Raw genomic sequence first — 26,530 nt, forward strand, 5'->3', positions numbered from 1 at the left:
ATGGTTCACATGAAACACTCCTATAACATGACATGTTGGATCCTAATTTTCAAACGGAGTCCAGAACCCTTTCTCAGCAGTATCAGGTCTAATACTAACATTACGGGCTCTTGTATTCATAGCTCTCCTTGCAAGATTGCGACATATGCAGATGACCTTTTTTTCTTCATCACCAACCCGGTCATCTCACTTCCAAACTTGATGGCAGAATTCCGCTTATACAGTAGCCTATCTAACTTTAAAATTAACTTCTCCAAGTCAGGGACCCTGAATATTTACACTTCTTCTTCCATTCTAATGCCCTTGAAAGCTGACTTTAGTTTTAAATGGGCCAACTCTGCTCTAAAATATTTAGGGATCCTGTTATCGAGAGACATAAGATGGACGAAGAATACTGCTTAAGATGGACGAGGAACGCTTTTACCTGGTTTGGTAGAAGCGCAATCTTTAAAATCAACATTCTCCCTTGGATCTTGTATGTTATAGAGGCTCTCCTGTCTATCTTCAGGAGTCCTTCGGCGGTCCAAACCAAGTTCATATGGTCTGGTAAACCTCCCCATATCAGAAGAGCTATTTTATATCGTTCTAAGACTTCAGGGGTATAGCTTTGCCCGATTTCAGATCTTATTACATACAGTTGTGCTCAAAAGTTTACTTACCCTGGCAGAATTTTTCCTCTCTTGGCCTTGTTTCAGAGAATATGAATGATAACAAAAAACCTTTTTCTCCACCCATGGTTATTGGTTGGCTGAAGCCATTTATTGTCAAACTACTGTGTTTTCTCTTTTTAAATCTTAATGACAACCAAAAACATCCAAATGACCTTGATCAAAAGTTCACATAATACTGTGTATTGCCCCCTCTAACATCAATGATAGCTTGAAGTCTTTTGTGGTAGTTGTGGATAAGGTTCTTTCATTTCTCAGATGGTAGAATTTTAGATTGATGTAGGAATGGTGCGGGTAAAGCTTGAGTCAGAATTGAGCAAAGTCTTACAAATATCCCTCTTACTACGACTGCATGGCAGGACTCGTCTCCAATTAAATCCCTCAAAGCACATCCCATAATTGGGGCTACCCTTGCTTGTTGTACCAATCCTGCAGTCCGTTCATATATCATACCGCAATTCTCTTCCATGTAATCCATCTTGGGTAATCTGCTTTTGTCCCCCGAGTTTGGAGGAGAATGTTTTCGCATCTTGCTAAATAGTAGCTGCTTCAGAGTTTCTCATTTTGGAGTTGGGCATGTCTAGCCCTCAAAGGCAGACCTTCTTGGCATCTGTATTCCCGCTCCCCTGGGAGTTTGGAGAGTTGTTCAGATTTCCCATTTTTTTCATTTACTCCCTCCGAGACCTTTTTACAATAATGTCAAGATGACTTTTGAAGCAGCGTGCATGGATACATGACCTCTAAGACATACTTTATCTTTCTCATACTCCTTGCTGCCTGAAACCTCTAGACCAACCTGCCACCCATTTCCAAATCCAATGGGAGGCCGATTCAGGACTTTCTCTGTCGGAAGAACAGTGAAGGAGTATCTTCACTTTTACACATAAATTATCTATTTGCTCTCATTTTCATGAGGCTGGTTATAAATTGCTGTCTCAGTGGTATAGATTCCCAACTCGCCTACACTTTATTTTCTGTGAAGCCAATCCCATGTGTTGGAGATGTGGAAACGAGGAAGGTGATCTGATAAATAATTTTGGGTCCTGAAATCTCCTTATTCCTTTTTGAGAAAAGGTTCAACTAGTGTTGCGTAGGTTCACAAGACCTTACAATTGACCTAAACCCAGTCTCCATCATTCCCATAAAAACATATAGGCACTCTATACTAAGGCATTTAATTGCGACTGCTTGAGCATGTATTCCTCTGTAGTGGAAAAAAGACTCTGTTCCAACAGTTCCCCTCTGGTTTTCTAAAACGAATGAAGTGATGTTAATGGAGAAATTAACCTCTACTGTCAATAATTCCTATGATCATTTCTACAAAACCTGGTTTTAATGGCTCGAAATCAGACCTTAGTGCAATACTGGGTCCTTATTAGGGAAAATTGAATTAGTAAATACAGGACCTCTTGCCTGCTCACCTCTCACTCTTCCCCTCACTTCTACTTCTTCAATCTTGCTCTCTTTTGGGTTTCTTCTGCCTTTTTCTTTTCTCTGCTTTCCTTTTTTTTTTTTTGTTATCCTTATTATGACTGCGATCTCTTACTCAATTTGTGTTGTCATGGAAGTTTAAAACCTTTTCCTTTAGTGGAAACTTGTGCTTCTGTCTTGGATTACCCTAATGGTTTTACTGTTTACGGATTACTACCTGTTCTTTATGATAGTTGATATTGATATTACAAAATGTATTTTATTTCTCTGTTGTTGTTTTACTATCTTGGCATATTATTATCATTATTATTTATTATTATAGCGCCATTTATTCCATGGCGCTTTACATGTGAAAAAGGGGTATAATACGAGAACAATTACAATAATCTTGAATACAATGTGACAGCGACTGGTACAGGAGGAGCGAGGACCCTGCCCACGAGGGCTCACAATCTATGAGGGATGGGTGAGGATACAGTAGGTGAGGGTAGAGCTGGTCATGGAGCGGTGGTTACTGCAGGTTGTAGGCTTGTCGGAAGAGGTGGGTCTTCAGGCTCCTTTTGATGGTTTCTACGGTAGGCGAGAGTCTGATACGTTGGGGTAGAGAGTTCCAGAGTAGGGGGGAAGCACGGGAGAAATCTTGTATACGGTTGTGGGAGGAGGAGATAAGAGGGGAGTAGAGCAGGAGATCTTGTGAGGATCGGAGGTTGCGTGCAGGTATGTAACGGGAGACTAGGTCGGAGATATATGGAGGAGACAGGTTGTGAATGGCTTTGTATGTCATGGTTAGGGTTTTGAACTGGAGTCTCTGAGCAATGGGGAGCCAGTGAAGAGATTGACAGAGAGGAGAGGCCGGGGAATAGCGGGGGGACAGGTTGATTAGTCGAGCAGAAGAGTTTAGGATAGATTGGAGGGGTGCGAGAGTGTTAGAGGGGAGGCCACAGAGCAGGAGGTTGCAGTAGTCAAGGCGGGAGATGATGAGGGCGTGCACTAGTGTTTTTGCAGATTCATGGTTGAGGAATGTGCGGATCTGGGAGATATTTTTGAGTTGGAGTCGGCAGGAAGTGGAAAGGGCTTGGATATGTGGCTTGAAGGAGAGTTCCGAGTCCAGGGTTACCCCAAGGCAGCGAGCTTGAGGGACTGGGGAGAGTGGGCAGCCATTGACGTTGATAGATAGGTCAGTTGGGAGGGTTGAATGAGATGGCGGAAAGATGATGAATTCTGTTTTGTCCATGTTGAGTTTTAGAAATCTGGCAGAGAAGAAGGATGAAAAAGCAGACAGACATTGTGGGATTTTGGTTAGTAAGGAGGTGATATCGGGTCCAGAGAGGTAGATCTGTGTGTCATCAGCATAGAGGTGATAATGAAAGCCATGAGACTCTATGAGCTGTCCCAGGCCGAAGGTGTAGATGGAGAAGAGCAGGGGTCCTAGAACTGAACCTTGGGGGACACTGACAGATAGGGGGTAAGATGAGGAGGTGGTCTGTGAGTGGGAGACACTGAATGTCCGGTCTGTTAGGTATGAGGGATCAAGGATAGGGCCAAGTCTGTGATGCCGATAGATGAGAGAGTCTGTAGTAAGAGGGAATGGTCCACTGTGTCAAAGGCAGATGACAGGTCTAGGAGGAGGAGGACAGAGTAGTGTCGCTTAGATTTGGCGGTTAGTAGGTCGTTGGTGACTTTAGTCAGTGCAGTTTCACTAGAATGGTGTGGTCGGAAACCGGGTTGTAGGCGGTCAAAGAGGAAGCAGGAGGAGAGGTGGGAGGACAGTTCAGAATGGACATGCTGTTCCAGTAGTTTTGAGGCATAGGGTAGAAGTGATATGGGGCGATAGCTAGACATGGAGGATGGGTCAAGGGAGGGCTTTTTAAGGATGGGTGTGATTGAGGCATGTTTGAAGCATGAGGGGAAGACCCCAGTTGTTAGTGACAGATTGAAGAGGTGGGCTAGGGCTGGGATGAAGATGGTGGTAAGGTTTGGGATGAGGTGGGACGGGATTGGGTCAAGTTTACAGGTGGTGAGGTGTGATTTGGAGAGTAAGGAGGAAAGTTTATCTTCAGAAATGGTGGAGAATGTAGTTTTGGAGGAGGAGGGTTGAGTGGGTGTGGGGAGGGGCTGTGGGGGCTTTAGGCAAAAGCTTTGTCTGATGGTGTCAATCTTCTTCTTGAAGAATGAGGCAAAGTCTTCAGCTGAAATAAGAGGAGAGGGAGGAGGCACTGGGGGACGGAGGAGAGAATTGAAGGTGTTGAATAGTTGTTTGGGGTTGTGAGACAGGGAGGATATGAGAGATGTGAAGTATGTTTGTTTTGCTGCAGTGAGTGTGGACTTGAAGGTAGTGAGGGACTGTTTGAATGCAATGAAGTGCTCATGGGAGTGGGACCTTTTCCATCTACGCTCAGCAACCCTGGAGGCCCGTTGCAGTTCTTTAGTTAGGCTGGTGTGCCAGGGTTGTCTGTTGATTGTGCGAGCCTTGGTATGTGTGAGGGGGGCGACCGAATAGAGAGCTGCAGCTGTTGTGGTGTTGTATAAAGTGGCAACAACATCTGCATCATGTAAGGAACTAATGTCTGTAAGAGGGAGGAGGGATTCAGAGAGTGAGTGTAGGTCAAGGTGTTTGAGATTTCTACGAGGGTATGCAAGTTTGTGGAGTGGGGATTGTTGCCCCGGGGAGGAGAGAGAAGAGAATGTGAGTAGGTTGTGGTCAGAAAGAGGGAAAGGTGAGTTAGAGAGGTTAGATAGGGAACAGAGGCGGGTGAAGATGAGGTCCAGCGTGTGGCCGTCTTTGTGGGTGGGTGTGGAAGACCACTGAGTAAAACCAAAGGAGGAAGTGAGGGATAGAAGCTTAGAGGCAGCTGAGAAGGAAGTGTCAATGGGGATGTTAAAGTCACCCATGAGGATAGTGGGGATGTCAACGGAGAGGAAATGAAGTAGCCAGGTGGTGAAGTGGTCAAAGAAAGTGGTGGTTGATCCTGGGGGGCGGTAGATGACAGCCAGTTGGAGGTTGGATGGGGAGTAGATGCGCACGCTGTGCACTTCAAAAGAGGGGAGAGTAATTGCGGGCGGCAGTGGGATATGGGTGAAGGAGCAGTTTTCTGAGAGGAGGAAACCTATTCCTCCACCGTGCTTGCCGGTGGAGCGGGAGGTATGGGAGAGGTGGAATCCGCCATACGAAAGTGCAGCAGGAGAGGCTGTGTCGGAGGGGGTGAGCCAGGTTTCAGTGATGCCGAGAAAGGAAAGCTTGTTAGTGATGAAGAGATCGTGAATGTAGGAAAGTTTATTGCAGACAGAGAGAGCATTCCATAGAGCTCCTGTTAGTGGATCTGGGGAAGCGGGGGCTGGGCGGATGGGTATAAGGTTAGAAGGGTTACGAGAGTTTGGGATAGATCGTGGGTAGGAGGTGGAAGTGATTGTAGGGATGTGGTGAGGAGGGCCAGGATTTGGAGAGATGTCGCCGGCAGTAAGGAGGAGCAATGAAAGCGTTATTAGGTGGGAGCAGGAGAGGGCATGAGGTGGCTGTCTGTGTTTGGAGACAAAGGATTGTATGTTGAGGAATAGCTCTGAGGAAGAGGTGAGGTGGGTGGGCAGAATGGAGGGAGAGATGAAGAGTTCCTTAATAGGTGTAGGGATTAGGGGTGGTTGTAAGAAGTGAAGGATTAAGGGGGTGAGAGTGAAAACAAACACAAACATTGTTTACTGTGACAAAGTATCCAGTTACCTTCAGTTCCCTTCAGGTTCAATTCAGGATTAATTCAAATTTCAGACTCTTCAGCTAATGGATACTTAAGGTGATGGACACAGACTAAAGTCTAACAGACTCCTAGTTCACAATATATGGGCTACAGAATGCATTCAGCTGTGAAGCAGATGGGAGTGGTCTGTGCTCATCTTAATCAACTGATTAGATTGAACCAGAAACTGGATACTCAAAGACAGAGTAAACAAGGCCATAAATGAAAGTTGGGGGTGGGTAACGTACCATTAGAGAATAGGAACAGAACGGTATAGAGAAGACAGCATGGAAGTCAGCATGGGAAAGTTGGGTGACGTACCATTAGAGAATAGGAACAAAACGGTATAGAGAAGACAGCATGGAAGTCAGCATGGGAAAGTTGGGTGACGTACCATTAGAGAATAGGAACAGAACGGTATAGAGAAGACAGCATGGAAGTCCGCATGGGAAAGTTGGGTGACGTACCATTAGAGAATAGGAACAGAACGGTATAGAGAAGACAGCATGGAAGTCAGCATGGGAAAGTTGGGTGACGTACCATTAGAGAATAGGAACAGAACGGTATAGAGAAGACAGCATGGAAGTCAGCATGGGAAAGTTGGGTGACGTACCATTAGAGAATAGGAACAGAACGGTATAGAGAAGACAGCATGGAAGTCAGCATGGGAAAGTTGGGTGATGTACCATTAGAGAATAGGAACAGAACGGTATAGAGAAGACAGCATGGAAGTCAGCATGGGAAAGTTGGGTGACGTACCATTAGAGAATAGGAACAAAACGGTATAGAGAAGACAGCATGGAAGTCAGCATGGGAAAGTTGGGTGACGTACCATTAGAGAATAGGAACAGAACGGTATAGAGAAGACAGCATGGAAGTCAGCATGGGAAAGTTGGGTGACGTACCATTAGAGAATAGGAACAGAACGGTATAGAGAAGACAGCATGGAAGTCAGCATGGGAAAGTTGGGTGACGTACCATTAGAGAATAGGAACAGAACGGTATAGAGAAGACAGCATGGAAGTCAGCATGGAAAAGTTGGGTGACGTACTATTAGAGAATAGGAACAGAACGGTATAGAGAAGACAGCATGGAAGTCAGCATGGAAAAGTTGGGTGACGTACTATTAGAGAATAGGAACAGAACGGTATAGAGAAGACAGCATGGAAGTTAGCATGGGAAAGTTGGGTGACGTACCATTAGAGAATAGGAACAGAACGGTATAGAGAAGACAGCATGGAAGTCAGCATGGGAAAATTGGGTGACGTACCATTAGAGAATAGGAACAGAAGGATATAGAGAAAACAGCATGGAAGCCATAGGCATATTCAGTGCCTTGTTATTGTATTACTTCTCTCTCAAAATTCAATAAATAAAGATAAATTTAAATAAACACAGAGTCCCACTGAATGTTTTAAACCAAAAAGTAAAACAAATTAGGGGCCACCCTTGCAGGACTGATGGCAGAATCAAGGATACCAACTCAAATGCCAAGGTCTGCTGGGTTTGGAGGTCCATGAAGATATGCATAAACATAGTCAATTATTAGTTAGTAAGTGATAGTCATGGACTATTTGGTTTCCACTGAGTCTCTCAAGGTCACCCAAGGACTAACATACTTTACATACTATTTTCCCATGTTGTCATCTGGAGAGTTATTACAGTCATAGCAAGTGCATTTTTCTATCTTCCATGATGCCATGGACTCAACACATTGTACTTGCATTTGTTCATATTACTAAAATAGTGAGTCTGCAAATCACACACTACCCATTTATTGTATCATGTTAGTGTGGTGCCCCTGAGGGTTCAGTCGCCACAGGGGTACTGCACCTCAGATAGAGGTGTGGTATCTCCTCTTCCAGGTAAGGATGCAGCATCACTCAGGACCCCACTTCACACTCACACTACACCACTCCTGTCCTGTAGGGGGCCTAAATGCACCAGGGTGCTGCCCCGACCCGGGATAGAGGAGATGGGGGGAACCAAAGACAGGGGGAATCATGTAGTGGGTGAGGGTGGAGGAAACACTTACAGGAAGCACTTATAGAATCATATATAATATTTGGCCATCTTTTGATTGAGGGTCTTCTGTCAGGGTCAAGCAAGAGTCTGTAGCTGGCTGAAGATTCGCGGTCCTCGCTCTCTGGCCTTGAGACGAGGAGCGAGTCAGAGTTAACAATTGTCTCTGCCCGGTCAAGGTCCTGTTCTAAGAAGGCCTTGGAGGGGAGCAGAGGAGATAGGCTCCACAAGCAAAAGGATCCCAGGGGGATACGGACGGAGTGGAGTCACCACCTGTATTCTTCACTCTGGCCTAGCCAGAGGGATTCCTGCTGCAAAAGGGGTAACCGGCCCCCAATATCTGACTTTGTCACTTCACGTCTCAGTCAGAAAAGCCCGGAGGCTTAGTGGATCCCAGGGGGATACGGACGGAGCGGAGTCGCCACCTGTATCTCTCAAACTGCGTTTACCCAGTGGGACCCGGCCTTACACCATGTTCATACTACACACAGTCAGGAGAAGACTCAGTGGAAGAACTTACTAAGGAGAGGAACACACCAGCGGGGTCTCGACAGGTGCTCCTGATCTACCTGGGAAGTGCTGAACCCCCTTCCTGGTGGCCGCAGTACGCCGTGTGTAGCAGAGAGAAGCTTTGCGGCTGAATGTTCATCTAAAGTGAGTAAAGACCCGGATGATTTCATTCACCGCCTCCGCTTGTTTAGTCCTGCGCGGCACTGCACCCACCGTACTTCCACACAGTCCATCAAACCATGCCCTGAGGCTTACTCCGCCTGTGGGGAGTAGTACCAACCAAGCTGCCAGAACATCAGCCTCAGAGGACTGTCGCAGCGCTGGTGGCCTTCACCAGAAACCACAGGTGGCGTAGTCGAACAACCACTTATCCAAAAGCCCATTTTTCATGTGACAGCCCTGGGCACGGAATGGGTCAAGGCCACGACTGCATCCCCACAACATCAGCAAGGCCCGGCTCCGAGTATCCCCCATCTGCTCAGGGAGGGCGTCACATTAGTACACACTGCAGTTGTGGCCAAAAGCCCTGAGGCTGACTCAAATTTTGGTTTTCACAAAGTTTGCTGTTTCAGTGTTTTTAGATCTTTTAGTCAGATGTTTCTATAGTTACTGAAGTACACTTAGAAGCATTTCATAAATTTTTACATTTTTGCTGACAAATACATGAAGTTTATGCAAAGCCTCAATATTTACAGTGTTGACCATATTTTTTCAAGACTTCTGCAATTTGCCCTTGCATATTGAATATCAGCTTGCTGGCAAAATCTTGATTGATGGCATACCATTCTGTACTAAGTTGATATGAGAGGATCTGGTAAAATTGAAATTTTTTAAAGTGTGGATTTTTTCTGGGAAATTCCATTCTCAGTGAAGTTATTCTCCTCAAATTCCTTGTTCCTTAGTATGCTTTGGGGTCTCTCCAAACCCCAAAGCATGATAAATGCAAAACAAAAAAATTATATTCATCACTCACCACTAGAGATGAGCGTTGTTCTACTCGAACTGTTCGCCAATCTCAAATTCGAGCTGTTTTGGGCGGTGTTCGAGCCGGTCGGCGAACACGAACAATTTGAGAAAAATTCGGCTGTTCGAGGTTATGTTCGATAACTGTTCGTGCACCAAAATCATAACTGGATTTTTTCTCAGTAATGATGAAAATTAATGTTAATACGCAGTTTGAGTGTACAGCGGGGCGGGGGGAGGGGCAGGGGATGGATCTCTGCAGGAACAATGAAGATCTCCATTTTTTTTTCTCTTTCCCGCATTTGCAGTGGGGAGGTGCAATCTGTCAGCCTATCAGCAGCGCACACACGGAGCGAAGTGCTTTTTTTCACACAAGCAAGGGCATGTGTGATTGGCAGTGTATGTCACATGTCCTTGCCCTATAAGACCAAGCCATTTTCCCCGTCGCCACCATTTTCTCACTGCTGCAGCTGCGTGTTAGACGGCACCGCTGTTGCTGTGTGCGCTATACCTTGTTAATTTCAAGCCAATTTTCGCACAAATATACAGATAGCTTGGGAGTAGGGAATAGTTGTGATTGCAGTCCTTTTAAGGACTAGGTTACAGCATTTCCTACGACTTTTATCAGGCAGGTCTGTGCTCTTAAATAGATAGATTGTGGGAGTAAAGACTAATTGTAATTGGAGTCCTTTTCAGGACTAGGTTACATCAGTTCCTATCAGTTTTTGCCAGGCAGGTCTGTGCCAGTGCTGTGCAAGTTTTTTTCACAGCATTTGGCTGAATCTAGCAAAGCTAATCCTTTTTGGCCTATTGCAGAGTGTGTTAGTCAGTGGAGTAGCCTATCTGTGTTGCAAGATATACCACCTGTGTATAGAATACCAATTTTTTTACTGCACCTAGTGAAGTAAAATCTTTTGGGCATAGCATCATTCTGTTAGTCCATCTATACTGACCTCCATCAGGTTGCAAACTGAATATAATTTTTTTCTGCATCTAGCTCTGAAAAAATATTTGGGCTTCTAGCGGTGTGTGGGACTTGGTCTATTAGTCCATCTATACTGACCTCCATCAGGTTGCAAATTAAAAATAATTTTTTTCTGCATCTAGCTCTGAAAAAATATTTGGGCTTCTAGCAGTGTGTGGGACTTGGTCTATTAGTCCATCTATACTGACCTCCATCAGGTTGCAAATTAAAAATAATTTTTTTCTGCATCTAGCTCTGAAAAAATATTTGGGCTTCTAGCAGTGTGTGGGACTTGGTCTATTAGTCCATCTATACTGACCTCCATCAGGTTGCAAATTAAAAATAATTTTTTTCTTCATTTATCTCTGAAAAAATATTTGGGCTTCTAGCAGCGTGTGGGACTTGTTCTATTAGTCCATCTATACTGACCTCCATCAGGTTGCAAATTAAAAATAATTTTTTTCTGCATCTAGCTCTGAAAAAATATTTGGGCTTCTAGCAGTGTGTGGGACTTGGTCTATTAGTCCATCTATACTGACCTCCATCAGGTTGCAAATTAAAAATAATTTTTTTCTGCATCTAGCTCTGAAAAAATATTTGGGCTTCTAGCGGTGTGTGGGACTTGGTCTATTAGTCCATCTATACTGACCTCCATCAGGTTGCAAATTAAAAATAATTTTTTTCTGTATCTAGCTCTGAAAAAATATTTGGGCTTCTAGCAGTGTGTGGGACTTGGTCTATTAGTCCATCTATACTGACCTCCATCAGGTTGCAAATTAAAAATAATTTTTTTCTGCATCTAGCTCTGAAAAAATATTTGGGCTTCTAGCAGTGTGTGGGACTTGGTCTATTAGTCCATCTATACTGACCTCCATCAGGTTGCAAATTAAAAATAATTTTTTTCTTCATTTATCTCTGAAAAAATATTTGGGCTTCTAGCAGCGTGTGGGACTTGTTCTATTAGTCCATCTATACTGACCTCCATCAGGTTGCAAATTAAAAATAATTTTTTTCTGCATCTAGCCCAGCCAATAGTTTTGGCCTAATACCACAGTTTGGCCACTCAGCTCTGCTCGGTTACCATCCATTGTTTTTTTGTGCAAACAACTCCAGAGTTGTGAATTAGTTAACCACCAAAATGAGTGGAAAAAGGCCTGCTGCTGGTGGAAAGGGGAATAGGCGTGTTGGGAAGGGGAAAAAAGGTTGTGTCCGTGGGGTAGGTGCAGAAGAAAGACCATCTTCCAGCCAAACTAAAATGTCTACTTCTTTTAGCGGACAATGTGATAAGATCCCTTTCTTACGGCCACGCCAATCGCTACAAATTCCAGATGAGGCACAAAAACAGCAGGTGCTTCAACGGATATCAAGGGCTCCTTTAAGTGGGCTCTCCTCCACATCAACTTCAACATCACAAATACTCCAGTCCTCAAAGGTGTCACCCAAATCGCACTTGCTTCCTCACAGCTCCCAAATCTCCAGCTGCCCGTCTGAGTATGAGGTAGAACAGATGGTTGAGTCTGCAGAGCTGTTTACTCATACTATAGCCTGGGAATCAGAGGTCGACTCCAGCGCTTCTGTGAATCCAGACGAGGAAATGATCTGCACTGATGCCCAGAATCTTTATGAGTCGGATCCAGGACCAGACGCAGAAGGTTCTGACCATAATGTAGACCCTCATTCCCAAACTGTAACTCCTGTTGGTGGAGACAATGAGGAAGACGATGATAAGACTCAAATACCTGATTGGAGCGACAACTTTAGTTTTTTGTCAGGGCAGGAACAGGTTGGCTCTGAGGACGACGGGTGTGATAACGCACAGGGTGATGATGATGAGGTCGGAGATCCCACTTACTGTCAACCCACAGTCAGCCAAGAGATGAGGTCAGCAGAGGAGGTGGAGGAAGATGCTAGTGACGACGAGGTCAGGTTGCGCCTTCCTGGACAGAGACGTAGTACTGGAAGCACGTCAACAACTGCATCCTCAAACACAACTCTGCCTCTCACCACAAGTCGTGGTGGCTCTTCAGGTCGCATGGGTGCTAAGCCTTGCATAGCCTGGGCATTTTTTCAGATCGATAAAGATGACCCAACTCGTGTTATCTGTAACATTTGTCAGCAAAAGCTAAGTAGAGGCCAAAAAATACATAGTTTGAGTACTTCATGCATGAACCGGCACATGGACATGAAGCATAAGTTGCAGTGGGAAGCTCAGTGTGCTACAATGCGGCCTAGCCGGCCGGGCCAATCACCGTCTGCCATATCTTGTGCATCCGCGGCCTCTTCATCCTCTGTGACTGGGGGGACAGCAGTCACACCTGTTTTGGGGCGCAGACCTGCCACCTCTTTACCCGCAACAGCCAGCGTGATTGGCAGGTCATCATTTTCTTTGGAGGTGGTAACACCAGCTGGTGTTGAGCGCTGTCCGACATCGATAGCACCACCTTTGGATCAAGGCAACCTAACATGTCCGCCTGCATCTTCCTCACAGACCGGCAGTTTGCCGGGGACACCCTTATCAACCCCGTCTAAGCACAATAGCCAGCCCTCGGTCCCTCAGATGTGGACAAGTAAAAGACCATTTCCTCCTAGCCATGAGAAAGCTAAGAGGTTGAATTTCACCATCTGCAAGCTCTTGGCTACAGAAATGCTGCCTTTCCGCCTGGTGGACACAGAGGATTTTCGAGACCTTATGTCCGTCGCAGTGCCCCAGTACCAGATGCCCAGTCGGCACTACTTCTCAAAGAAAGGTGTGCCTGCGCTCCACCAGCATGTCGCACACAACATCACCGCTTCTTTGAGAAACTCTGTGTGTGACAGGGTGCATTTCACCACAGACACTTGGACGAGTAGGCATGGACAGGGGCGTTACATGTCGCTGACTGGGCACTGGGTAACTATGGTGACAGCAGGACAAGGGGCTGCTGTCCAAGTCTTGCCGTCCCCACGAGTTGTGCGTCAATCCTCTTTATGTCAAAGTTCCTCCACTGCTTCTGCCTCCTCAACCTCCTCTCGGTCTTCCACCTGCACCCAAAGCCTGTCTGGTCATGCCACAAGCTTTCTAACTGCGCAGAAGGGATCCTGCACACCTCCTTACTATGCTGGCAGTAGGGCTCAACGTCATCAGGCGGTTTTTACATTGAAATGTCTGGGAAATGTGAGTCACACAGCTGAGGAGTTGTGGTCAGCTCTGGAGAACCAATTTCATGAATGGTTGTCTCCACTGGACCTGAAACCAGGGAAGGCCGTGTGCGACAATGCTGCAAACCTGGGTGCGGCCCTTCGCCGGGGCAATGTCACACACGTGCCTTGTATGGCTCACGTGTTGAACCTGGTTGTCCAGCAATTTTTAGCCCACTATCCCAGACTAGATGGCCTTCTGCAGAGGGCACGGTCGCTGTGTGCTCACTTCCGCCGTTCGCATCCCGCAGCTCAGCGACTTACATCTCTACAGAAGTCGTTGGGCCTGCCACTTCACCGGCTAAAATGCGATGTGCCTACCCGGTGGAATTCAACTCTGCACATGTTGCAGCGACTGTGGCAGCACCGACAAGCCCTGGTGCAATACGTTCTGACGTATAGCCTGGGCCAACGAGATTCAGAGGTGGGGCAAATCACGCTGGAGGAGTGGTCTCAGATCAGGAACCTATGCACCCTTCTGCACAGTTTTGAAATGGCGACGAAGATGTTTAGTGCTGACGATGCCATTATCAGCATGACTATTCCGGTGATTTACATGCTGGAGCACATGTTAAACAGAATTCGGAGTCAGGTGGTGGCACAAGAGGAGGTGGAGGAAGTAGAGGAGGAGGAGTTGTATGCGGAAGGGCTAACATCTGCAAGGTCCAGACGGTCGGCAGCACCAAGGCGGCAGGCATGTGAGGGTGGGGGAGATGGTTTTACCAGGGCGCATGGTAGCAGCCAAACTAGTGAGGAAGGTGCAGGAGCCCAGGAAGAAGTGGAGGACGAACTGATGGAAGACTCATCAGATGAGGGAGACCTTGATCACATTTCTGTTGTGCGAGGTTGGGGGGAGAGGACAGAGGAAGGAAGCATGATTGTTACCTCGCCACCAACACAACAGGGACTTGGTGCTCCTGGATGCGCAACACACATGAGTGCCTTCTTGCTGCACTACCTGCAACATGACCCTCGAATTGTGAGAATTAGAAATAATCCTGACTACTGGGTTGCCACACTGTTAGATCCCCGGTACAAAAGTAAATTTGCAGAAATTATTCCTGCCATAGAAAGGGATGCACGCATGCAGGAGTATCAGCAGAGACTGTTGCAGAATCTTACATGTGCTTTTCCACAAAATACCAGTGGTGCACGTAGTGAATCTCACAGTTCCAACTTGCCAACCGTGGGACCGTCAAGTGTTCAGCACTCAAACCGTAACAGAACCACAGTATCTGCTGGTAACATCAATTTTGCGGAATCATTTCACCACTTTTTTAGCCCATCCTTTGCAAGGCCACAGGAGACAAGAAGTCTGACACATAGTCAACGCCTAGAGACGATGGTACAGGAGTATCTCCAAGTAAACATTGAAGCCACGACTGTGTCACTGGACCCTTGCTCTTTTTGGGCTTCCAATCTGGATAAATGGCCGGAGCTAGCCACTTACGCCTTGGAGATCTTGTCATGCCCCGCAGCCAGCGTTCTGTCTGAACGTGTGTTCAGCGCTGCTGGTGGTGTGCTGACAGATAAGCGCACGCGGCTCTCCACTGATAATGTAGACAGACTCACGTTCATAAAGATGAACAAATCATGGATCCGAAACGACTTTTCTACCCCTGTGTCATCCTGGGGAGAATAAAAGCTTGATGATTGGTTAAAATCACCCTACCAACCGTTTTAAGCTTTCAAATTACTAATCATGTTTATCTGTATCTTGACTGGAAAATAATTTGGGCTTTGTAGCAGTGTGCAGCACTGATCCTATTAGGCCATCTATAATAAGCTTCACCAGATTTAAAATTAAAAATAATTTTTAGCTGCATCTAGCCCGGAAAATAATAAGTGCCTTCTTGCTGCACTACCTGCAGCATGACCCTCATATTGTCAGAATTCGAAGTAATCATGACTACTGGGTTGCCACACTCTTAGATCCCCCAAACTTTTCGATCAACCTTTTCATTTTAATAAAGACCAAAAAAATGGTCATTTTTGAAATTATAAGCATTAGCAGGTTGTTAGAAACTGAAATCAAACAGTTTTCAACTCAAAACTTTATTCTAGGTGATGTTACATTTTCACATAGGACCCCTTGTTCGAAAGGAGCTTCTGAACTCTCTCGTCCATTGAATTTGTCAGATTTTGGATGGTTTCTGCTTCAATTGTTTTGCATGAGGACAGAATACCCTCCCAGAGCTGTTGCTTAGATGTGAACTGCCTCCCGCCATCATAGACACTCCTTTTAATGATGCTCCAAAGGTTCTGAATGGGGTAGAGGTCAGGGGAGCATGGGGGTCACACCATAAGTTTGTCCCCTTTTATGCCCATATCAGCCAGAGATGCAGATGTTTTATGTGCAGCATGAGATGGTGCATTATCATGCAGAAAAATGATCTTGCTGTGAAATACACGGTTCTTCTTCTTGAACCATGGCAGGAAGTGCTGTTTGAGAAAATCCACATACATTATGGAGTTCATCTTTAGCGCCTTCAGGGATCCTAAAGGGGCCGACAATCTCTCTCCCCATGATTCCAGCCCAAAACATTACTCCACCTCCTCCTTGTTGGCGCTGTAGCCGTGTTTGCGTGGGGTGTCCATCAACCAGCCATCCTCCACTCCATTCATCTGGACCATCGAGCGCTGCACGGCACTCATCCGTGAACAAAACAGTTTTGAAATCAGTCTTCATGTAATGTTTAGCCCACTGGAGCCGTTTCTGCTTGTGTGAAGTGGATAGAGGAGGTCGACAGGATGGCATATGCACAGCTGCAAACCTCTGAAGGACCCTGCATCTTGTTGTTCGGGGGACGTTGGAGGCACAAGCAGCTTCAAAAACTTGTCTGCTGCTATGACAAGGCTTTTTTGCCGCTGCTGTTTCAACCTGACGTAATTGCCTGTAGGAAAGAGTCCTCAATTTGCCCTTATCAGCACGCACACGTGTGTACTGTGAATCAGCTACATACTTCTTGATTGCCAAGACACTTCATCCTGATCATCGCACAATGTTGATTGTAGTCATGCCTTGACCTAAACACTCCACAATTTGTTGCTTCTCAGCAGCCGACACATCCTTTTTCTTTCCCATTTTGGCAGAAAATGTAGGCTGCTTAATAATGTGAGAGAGCCTTCTTAAGTAGTCTTGCCTTTCATTGGACACACCTGCCAAACTAATTAGCACAGGTGTCTGCAATTGCTTACAGTGATATAAAGAGCCCTGACACACATCACCATCAATGAGTTTAACTGACAAACAAACAAATTCTTCCCTTATCACTCCTAAACACTTTTTGCATAATATTTAGAACGCGGTGTACATGTGCTTTTCCACAAAACACCAGTGGTTCACGTAGTGAATCTTACAGTTCTAACTTGCCAACCGTGGTCTGTATGGAATTGTTCAATAAAGGGCCCAAAATTAAGATAACATAGATGGGAGAGGTCTCTATGAATAGGAATTCCTAAGTATTTGATACCCTGTGAGGGCCAGGCAAAGGGAAAGTTGGACTGGATGGAATCCTATATGGATTTAGGGAGGGAGACATCGAGGGCCTCAGACTTCGCTGCATTGATTTTAAAATTTTACCATGTAACAAAGTGATCTATTTCAGCCATAACAGCAGGGATGGATATATGTGATTGAGTGATATATACTAGGACATCATCAGCAAATAGAGAGCACTTGTACTCGGTGCCTCCCACCTCAATCCACCTAATATTGGGGTTATGGCGAATTGATGAGAGCAGGTGCTCCGTCACTAGGATGTATAAGAGAGGGGACAGAGGACATCCCTGCCTTGTCCCATTGGTGATTGTGAAAGGTGATGAAAATGTTCTGACGCACCCCCTGGGCCTTGGGACACCCGGAGCCGGACACTTTTTGGTGGATGCTGGTGGTTGTAGTCTTCGTGGCGGCGATCCGGTTCCGTGGCTCAGGGCGGTCAAACCAGTGGCGGAACTATTTATGTGGTTTTGATGTTTAAATGTCCGACTACGCCACCCGTGGATTGCGGTCAGAGTGAACCGCCGCTACAGGGCAGACTGCTAAGGCTGGTGTTGTGGGTGCAGCAGAGCGCAGCATAACTCCCCACGGGAGGAGTATAGCCTCAGGGCAGTGTATGCGGAGGATGGGGGTGATGGTGCAGGGCAGCAGCAGTAACGACACGGAGTCAGTGATGCAGTTCAGGGCCTTTACTCACAGTTCTTATTATCCAGACCACGTCTGCAGGTAACGGCTGCCCACGTCGTACTGTGCTCACCAGGTGAGGGGCTCAGACAACTCCCAGATAACTTTGGAGCGCTTCACAGGACCCCCTTTGTGTGTCCTTTGTCTGGCCTTTCTTACCAACACTTCTGTCCGGCTGCCTCGGGCCTCCTCTTGGTAAACTTAGCGCCAGTTTCCCTGACCCTATGTGGTGCCTTCCTAGCGGGTGGAGCAAGGGGCTGCGCCACATAAAATGTCAGAGCCTCCGGTTTCTAGCTGAGGGTCGTTTCCTGCCTCCACTAGTTCGGGGACCGGTCTCCCCCTTTGGCCTGACCCCTCCACGCAGGTGGATTCGGGCGTGCGGTGGCGACTCGCCCGTCCGCACCCCTGGGATCCCTTCATTCCTCGTTCCTGGAGCCTTCTCCGCTCCTCTTCCTTCCTTCTCCCTCTTGCAGGCCTGGTCCTCTGTTACTAGGCCCGCCTCCGGAGCAGAGCTCATGCAGAGCCCCTGCTCCCTGCCACTTCTGCTCAGACTCCTCTGCACTGAACTAAGATGGTGCCCACCTTTTATACTCCCTTCTTAATGCACCCAGGAACTGCTTCCTCCCTGCTCCTGCACTGCAGGGTTCCCCTTCCTCAGTGTTCCCTCCCCCCACTCCAGCCAGGGACAGGGACTGTCGTGCCCATCTCAGGGGCATATTGGTCGCCCTGCCCCACGGCAATGTGGTGTAATGCATGCAGGTGTCGGGTCCTGATCCACACTCCATCCTTATCTGAGAGTGAGATATCACACCTCTGGGTGAGGTGCAATACGTCTGTAGCAACCGAGCCCTCGGTGCTACAGTTCCATTTATCTTCAGCCTAGGTGACGTATTGTGATACAGGGCCGTGATTTTGGCTATAAAAGGGTCCCCTAGACCCCTACCCCAAGCTTTTTAAGAGAATCATATATGGCGTGCCAGGAGACTCTATGGAATGCTTTCTCAGCATCCAACGAGAGTATCTACTTACAAATTTTTAACTGCATCTAGCCCAGGAAATACTTTGTGCCTAGTAGCAGTGTCTGCTAGTCAGCGGATTATCCCGGCTGTTAAGCAAGCTACACCACCTGTAGTTTGGACACTTAATTTTTTCAAAGGAAATGCTTCGGGACCACGGGATACTTAGTGAAGAGCATCAGGAGGCACCCCAAGGCATAGGGGCTGGGACTGGCACTAGGATGCCTTGCGGTGGACAGCCGAGCTCGATCCTTATAAAAGCTTTTTAACTGCAGCAGCTTTAGTGGACGCTACTGGAGCTGGAATTACGCGGCTGCTGGCATGAGACTTGCCCTCCAATAGATCCTTGTAAATGGATTTAAAGTGTATTCATTCAAATTAGAGGGACAATTTAAATTAAAAAGCTTAGAGCTGCCTCCACCACAGGGGGGCTCGCTCGACCCACCAGCGGACAGGCACCAGTATTGGGAGAGGGGGGCTGGCCGTCAGGGTTCACCGCGGCTCTGGCACAAACCCGGCGACACGGAGGTGGCACGGGCAGGAGCGGACTGGCCGTCTCGGCTTCTCACTTTTTGGATTTTAGAAGGGCATGACATGCCTATATCTGTGTCTCCCCCTCCTTTTACTCCTCCACCTCTTTTCTTTTCGCATGACTATATGTACTTGTCACTTTTCCATGTGTTAGTTGTGTCTTCTGAGCAGTTTGTCAGCTTTTGGACACCTTTGAAGGTGTTTTCTATGTGTTTCTATGTGTTTTTGTTTGCCTGCCATTGGTTTTAACGGTGTTCGAAGGTGTTCGACGAACAGTTCGACGAACAGTTCGGCGAACACACGGGTGTTCGACGAACCGAACCGAACTCGAACACTACGGGGGTGGCTCAACACTACTCACCACTCCAGCCCCTTTGCTTCTCGTTGTCCATCAATTAGTCCTCAGAGCTGCTTCTTCTCTCCCACATTACAAACTGTATCTACCAGTTTGTTCATCCTAGGCCTTGGAAGTTACTGTTTGTCACCAGTCATGACATCATAAATGTACAATGTGCAGTGACTTCTGAGACCTAGTCATGGCCGGAAGTCCAAACTGTGAGTGAACTGACGAGAGCTATGACAGCATAAAGAAGTGGCCCTGAGGACTGGATGGTGGGCAGTAAACAGTTTTCACTTCCTTGACCTATTCACTCAAGCCTGGGACTTATGGTCAAGACCAGGCCTCAGAGGTCACTGTCTGTTGCATGTCCGTGACATTGGATGGGAGATGCAGTTTGTGAGGGGAAAATAGGTGGCTCTCAGCACGAGACGATGGGCAATGAGCAGTGAAGTGGCCAAGCAGGTGACCAGTGAGGTAAGGTTTTTTTTTGCTTTTTAATCTTTGGACACCCGTCTACATTTCAGTAAAATGGCAACCAGCAAAGAGACTTTGCAAAAACTCTGTATTCTCAAACATGCAGATTCTACATTACGAACTGTATCTACCAGTCTGTTCATCCTAGGCCTTGGAAGTTACTGTTTGTCACCAGTCATGACATCATAATTGTACAATGTGCAGTGACTTCTGAGACCTAGTCATGGCCGGAAGTCCAAACTGTGAGTGAACTGACGAGAGCTATGACAGCATAAAGAAGTGGCCCTGAGGACTGGATGGTGGGCAGTAAACAGTTTTCACTTCCTTGACCTATTCACTCAAGCCTGGGACTTATGGTCAAGACCAGGCCTCAGAGGTCACTGTCTGTTGCATGTCCGTGACATCGGTTGGGAGATGCAGTTTGTGAGGGGAAAATAGGTGGCTCTCAGCACGAGACGATGGGCAATGAGCAGTGAAGTTGCCAAGCAGGTGACCAGTGAGGTAAGGTTTTTTTTTGCTTTTTAATCTTTGGACACCCGTCTACATTTCAGTAAAATTGCAGCCAGCAAAGAGACTTTGCAAAAAATCTGTATTCTCAAACATGCAGATTCTTTGTGTATTCAAAAAATTCAATTTCAATCAAATAAATTTGCTTATCTCTACTAATCAGTGCTTGGGTGTTATCACTATTTCTGTGGTTTTGTTTGTCCACCTGCTTTTTCAGGATTGACCACAAGTTCCCAATGTGTTTGAGATCTTTTGAGTTTCATTGTAGCTCTAACTCTGTAATCCTCACATGATAATATACAAATTACTAAAATTGCAAATATTTAGATTGTATTTTAATAGAAAGAATAGAATATTGAAATGTGTTCCGCTTAACTTTTTATAAAAAAAACTTTTTTAATTATACATTTTCTTGAATCGCACATTTTTTAAAAATGTAAGAATTACTTAAATATATTCGAAACATGTAGTGCATTGAATTCATTATCTCTAGCATTAGTAAAATGTTTCCATGTCTACCCAAACTACCTTCTAAGGCAGCCATCTTGACACCAAAGTGGCAGAACTACTTGTATTACCCTTCCTGCTTCTTTTGACCATGCACATATACAGGTTATTTATGTCTTGTATACATTTGTAACGTCAGTCATTTACGTAAAAATCTGAAAAATTATGATTCATAACTAGGGTTGAGCGAGTATGTTCTGTCCGAGTATGCTCGGGCCGAGCTCCGAGTATTTATAGCTGCTCGGTGATAAGGTTAAAACGCTCCCTGTGCATGATTTGCAACTGTTTGACAGCTTTATTACATGGGAGGAATGTGTAAGAAATAGACATTCCTCACATGTAAAAAAACTGTCAAACAGTTGCAAATCATGCACACGGGAGCGATTTAACCCTATCACCGAGCAGCTATAAATACTCGGAGCTCGGCCCGAGAATACTCGGCGAAAGGATTAATAGAATATACTCGCTCAACACTATTCATAACCACTAAATAATCCAGATTCATGTTATATATAACTTGTCCGTTTTCACGCATTCCAGAGACACGTACACACGCACACCCATTATAATCTATGGGGCTGTACACATGTCCATGTTTTTACCTGAACCGTGTGTCCGCGTGACCTACTGGTAGACATGTCCATTTTTCCTTGCAGTACGGATGACAATATCTGTACCGCACACACGCAAATGGATGATATCCATGTGTCATCTGTGTGCTGTCCGTGTGACACGTACCGGAATAGAATGCAGAATAAAAATTACAAATGTTTAGGTGTTAAAGATGTGAAAGATATAGATAGATATAGGGTAAATAGATGATAGATACATACACTACCGTTCAAAAGTTTGGGGTCACCCAGACAATTTTGTGTTTTCCATGAAAACTCATACTTTTATTTATCAAATGAGTTGCAAAATGAATAGAAAATATAGTCCAGACATTGACAAGGTTAGAAATAATGATTTTTATTAGAAAGAATAATTATCTCCTTCAAACTTTGCTTTTGTCAAAGAATGCTCCCTTTGCAGCAATTACAGCATTGCAGACCTTTGGCATTCTAGCTGTTAATTTGCTGAGTTAATCTTGAGAAATTTCACCCCATGCTTCCTGAAGCCCCTTACACAAGTTGGATTGGCTTGATGGGCACTTTTTGCATACCATACGGTCAAGCTGCTCCCACAACAGCTCAATGGGGTTGAGATCTGGTGACTGCGCTGGCCACACCATTACAGATAGAATACCAGCTGCCTGCTTTTTCCCTAAATAGTTCATGCATAATTTGGAGGTGTGCTTTGCGTCATTGTCCTGTTGTAGGATGAAATTGGCTCCACTCAAGCGCTGTCCACAGGGTATGGCATGGCATTGAAAAATGGAGTGATAGCCTTCCTTATTCAAAATCCCATTTACCTTGTACAAATCTCTCACTTTACCAGCACCAAAGCAACCCCAGACCATCACATTACCTCCACCATGCTTGACAGATGGCATAAGGCACTCTTCCAGCATCTTTTCAGTTGTTCTGCATCTCACAAATGTTCTTCTGTGTGATCCAAACACCTTAAACTTTGATTCGTCTGTCCATAAAACTTTTTTTCCAATCTTCCTCTGTCCAATGTCTGTGTTCTTTTGTCCATATTAATCTTTTCCTTTTATTAGCCAGTCTCAGCTCAAATATGGCTTTTTCTTTGCCACTTTGCCCTGAAGGCCAGCATCCCGGAGTCGCCTCTTCACTGTAGACGCTGACACTGGCGTTTTGCGTGTACTATTTAATGAAGCTGCCAGTTGAGGAGCTGTGAGGCGTCGATTTCTCAAACTAGAGACTCTAATGTACTTGTCTTGTTGCTCAGTTGTGCAGTGGGGCCTCCCACTTCTCTTTCTACTCTGGTTAGAGCCTGTTTATGCTCTCCTCTGAAGGGAGTAGTACACACCGTTGCAGGAAATCTTCAGTTTCTTGGCAATTTCTCTCATGGAATAGCCTTCATTTCTAAGAACACGAATAGACTGTCGAGTTTCACATGAAAGTTCTCTTTTTCTGGCCATTTTGAGAGTTTCATAGAACAAACAAATGTAATGCTCCAGATTCTCAACTAGCTCAAAGGACGGTCAATTTTATAGCTTCTCAAATCAGCCAAACCATTTTCAGCTGGGCTAACATACTTGTGCAAGGGTTTTCTAAACATCCATTAGCCTTCTTACACAGTTAGCAAACACAATGTACCATTAAAACACTGGAGTGGTGGTTGTTGGAAATGGGCCTCTATACACCTATGTAGATATTGCAATAAAAACAAGATGTTTGCAGCTAGAATAGTCATTTACCACATTAACAATGTATAGAGTGTATTTTTGATTAATTTAATGTTAGCTTCATTGAAAAAAAATGTGCTTTTCTTTCAAAAATAATGACATTTCTAAATGACCCCAAACTTTTGAATGGTAGTGTAGATAATAGATAGGTGAATAGATATCAGTGAGATATATAATTAATGCCTTGTGTGTGTAGCTTACTGTACATGTATTAACCTAATAAATGAAAAAAATGACGTGGGGTCCCCCCATTTTTGGTATCCAGGAAAGGTAAAGCAGACAGCTGTGACCTGATATTATAAAGCTGGGAAGGTGCATGGTTATTGGGACCTTCCCAGCCTAAAAATACGAGCAATCGAGGTAATGCCGCTTGGAGTTAATGTCAGCTGTCATTATCGTTACAGCTCATCAGAGTCTCCGGGTCACGTTGTCCTCTGTGAGACTCAGTGACTCTGATGAGCAGTAACGTTACTGATGTCATCATTGTCCAGAGCCACCTGGTCTCACGCAGCACAGTGGCTGTTTGTAAAGACTATGGAGCCTTAGAATGAGGTTCCATAGGTTCTGCACGGTGGATTTGGTGGACTTCGCTGGATTCGCTTGGACTACATCAGATTGAGTGGACTACAGTGGACGTGCGTGGGATTTTTTTTCTTTAATAAAGTGGTGAGCCAAGGAAAGTGTCAGGGAGTGTTTATTTAAATAAAGTATTTTTTTTGTGTGTGTGTTTCTTTTTATTACTGCTTTAACAATGGGGGTGTCTGAAGACACCTTTCCATTACTAACACCAGGGCTTAATGTATTTTTTTGTGTGTGTGTGTGTGTTTTTTATTACTGGGTTAGTAATGGGGGTGTCTGAAGACACCTTTCCATTACTAACACCAGGGCTTGTTTTGGGACAGTTCACAGCTGACATCAACTCCAAGCCCCATTACCCCAATTGCCACCACACTAGGGAAATCAGGAAGAGCAAAGGTAAAGCACCAGAATTTGAGAATCTCAAGTGATGCTCCGATTCTGGGTTGGCTGCATGCTGGTATTTTTAAGCTGGGTAGGGCTCAATAACCAGAGATCTTCCCAGCCTGACAATATCAGCTCACAGCTGTCTGCTTTATCTTTCCTGGTTACAAAGAATGGGGGGCCTCCATATTATTTTTTTCATTTATTTATTCGGTTAATACATGTACAGTAAGCTACAAATGCGAGGCACTAATTATATATCACACGGAAATCTATCTATCATCTATCTATCTATCCTCTATTTACCCCATATCTATCTATTTAACTATTTGCACATCTTCAATTTCTATTCCGCATCCTATTCCGTTATGTGGCACATGGATGTCACACAAATATCACACGGATAGTACACACAGATGGCACCCGGATGGCACACCCGTTCACATGGTTGGCACACTGATAGCATACACGTACACACAGATGGCCAAAAGAAAACCACTCCGATAGTAGAAATGGATCATCTAACAAGTACGTTTTTTAAGAGGACCTGTGAAGGGGGCCTAACATATTTATCTATCACCCTATTTAGCAATTAATGTACATTATTATATTGTGCATTTATATATTGTACATTTGTGGTAGCTATTATGATCTACAAGGCAATTTTAAAAATAAACCAATTTTCTCAAAAATTCATTAGATAAAATGTGTGATGAACTGCTTCTCTTTTTTACTGTTTAGTTATGCTGTTTTCTTTTCTACTACAATATATATTCATCATAGATTGAAACATTTTGACTTCTAGATTTATTATACATTTTGGGAACAAATAAATTAATCTTTCTTTTTTTATTGGACTTTAGCAACCAATGGTGAATTTTTTCATTAACATTATGAATAAATGTATATTCTTTAAATATATATATATTCAACTATATATATACAGGGTGGTCCAAAAGTAGGTGGCCAGAAAATAATAACATTTATTTTGATTTATACATAAAATTATATTTACTAACACAAGCATAAAATTGACAATTAAATTTTATTGTGAACAATAATACAAAAGCCCTTAAATTTTATCAATGCAGGTGCTCAAACTGTTTTCCATTACAATTTGCTCAGCTTTGAAGTCTGCCTCTTACGCTTCAACAAACTTTTTTGCAGAAGTCTCTTTGGGTATTAATTTCTTGAAATACATCTCTTATGTAACTTTTCTAATGACTGACACTTTTTGGTTTTCGACTATAAACTTTGTCCTTGAGTACTTCCCAAAAGAAAAATTCCATTGCGGTCAAGTCTGATGAACGTGCTGGCCAATCAAGTGGACCTCTTCGGCCAATCCATTTATTAGGAAATGTTTCATCAAGATGCTCGCGGACTACTCTTTAATAATGTGGAGGGGCCCCATCTTATTGGAAATAAAGGTCATTTGAATTAGGCTGTTGCTGTAACTGGGGAACAACTTGATTCATGATAGAAGCTTGTGAAATTCCCAATTCCAAAGAGGCTCTTCTGGTGGACTTTTTTGTATATAAATCAAAATAAATGTTATTATTTTCTGGCCACCTACTTTTGGACCACCCTGTATATATAAAGATATATACACATATATACACTGTATATATCTGAACAAAACCTCCAAACAGAATGAAGCATATATGAACATGTGTTAGCTACTGTGAATGCAGTAAAGACAAATCAAAAAGTACAGTAGCATGCTATGTTCGTCAAGGTATACAGTATACAAAAATTGAATATATGAAATATAAACTGTATATAGAATATATTTATAAAATTGAGGTACAATGCTCTGACTTTTTCTATCAGGTGAAATAAGTTTTGAAACATCACCAATTTTCAAAGTAAATATATTTCCAAAGGAGCTAATGACATGAAATTCTCACCAGATGTCGGAAACAACACATCCAATCCACACAGGCAAAGAAATCAAACCATAGACGACCATAAAATAAGATACATGTAATAATGAGAAATGGCACAGGTAAAAAGTATTGAAAATGCTTGCATTATTTTCATAACCAGCAGAGGGAATGTCGACCACAGGGTGATGATATTACTTGCCAGGGAAGGGGCCTTTAGCCCAACATGTTCCCTGGCTATTAATAACAGCTCACAGCTGTTTGATTAACCTTTACTAGCTAGATTACAGGGAGACCCAGAAATTTTTTTACGTGGGATCCCCTATAACATATAACCAGCAAAGGCTAAACAGAC

This window comes from Phyllobates terribilis, unplaced genomic scaffold (assembly GCF_046119375.1).
Source record: "Phyllobates terribilis strain yellow unplaced genomic scaffold, ASM4611937v1 Scaffold_2__4_contigs__length_985480577, whole genome shotgun sequence".
Taxonomy (NCBI): domain Eukaryota; kingdom Metazoa; phylum Chordata; class Amphibia; order Anura; family Dendrobatidae; genus Phyllobates; species Phyllobates terribilis.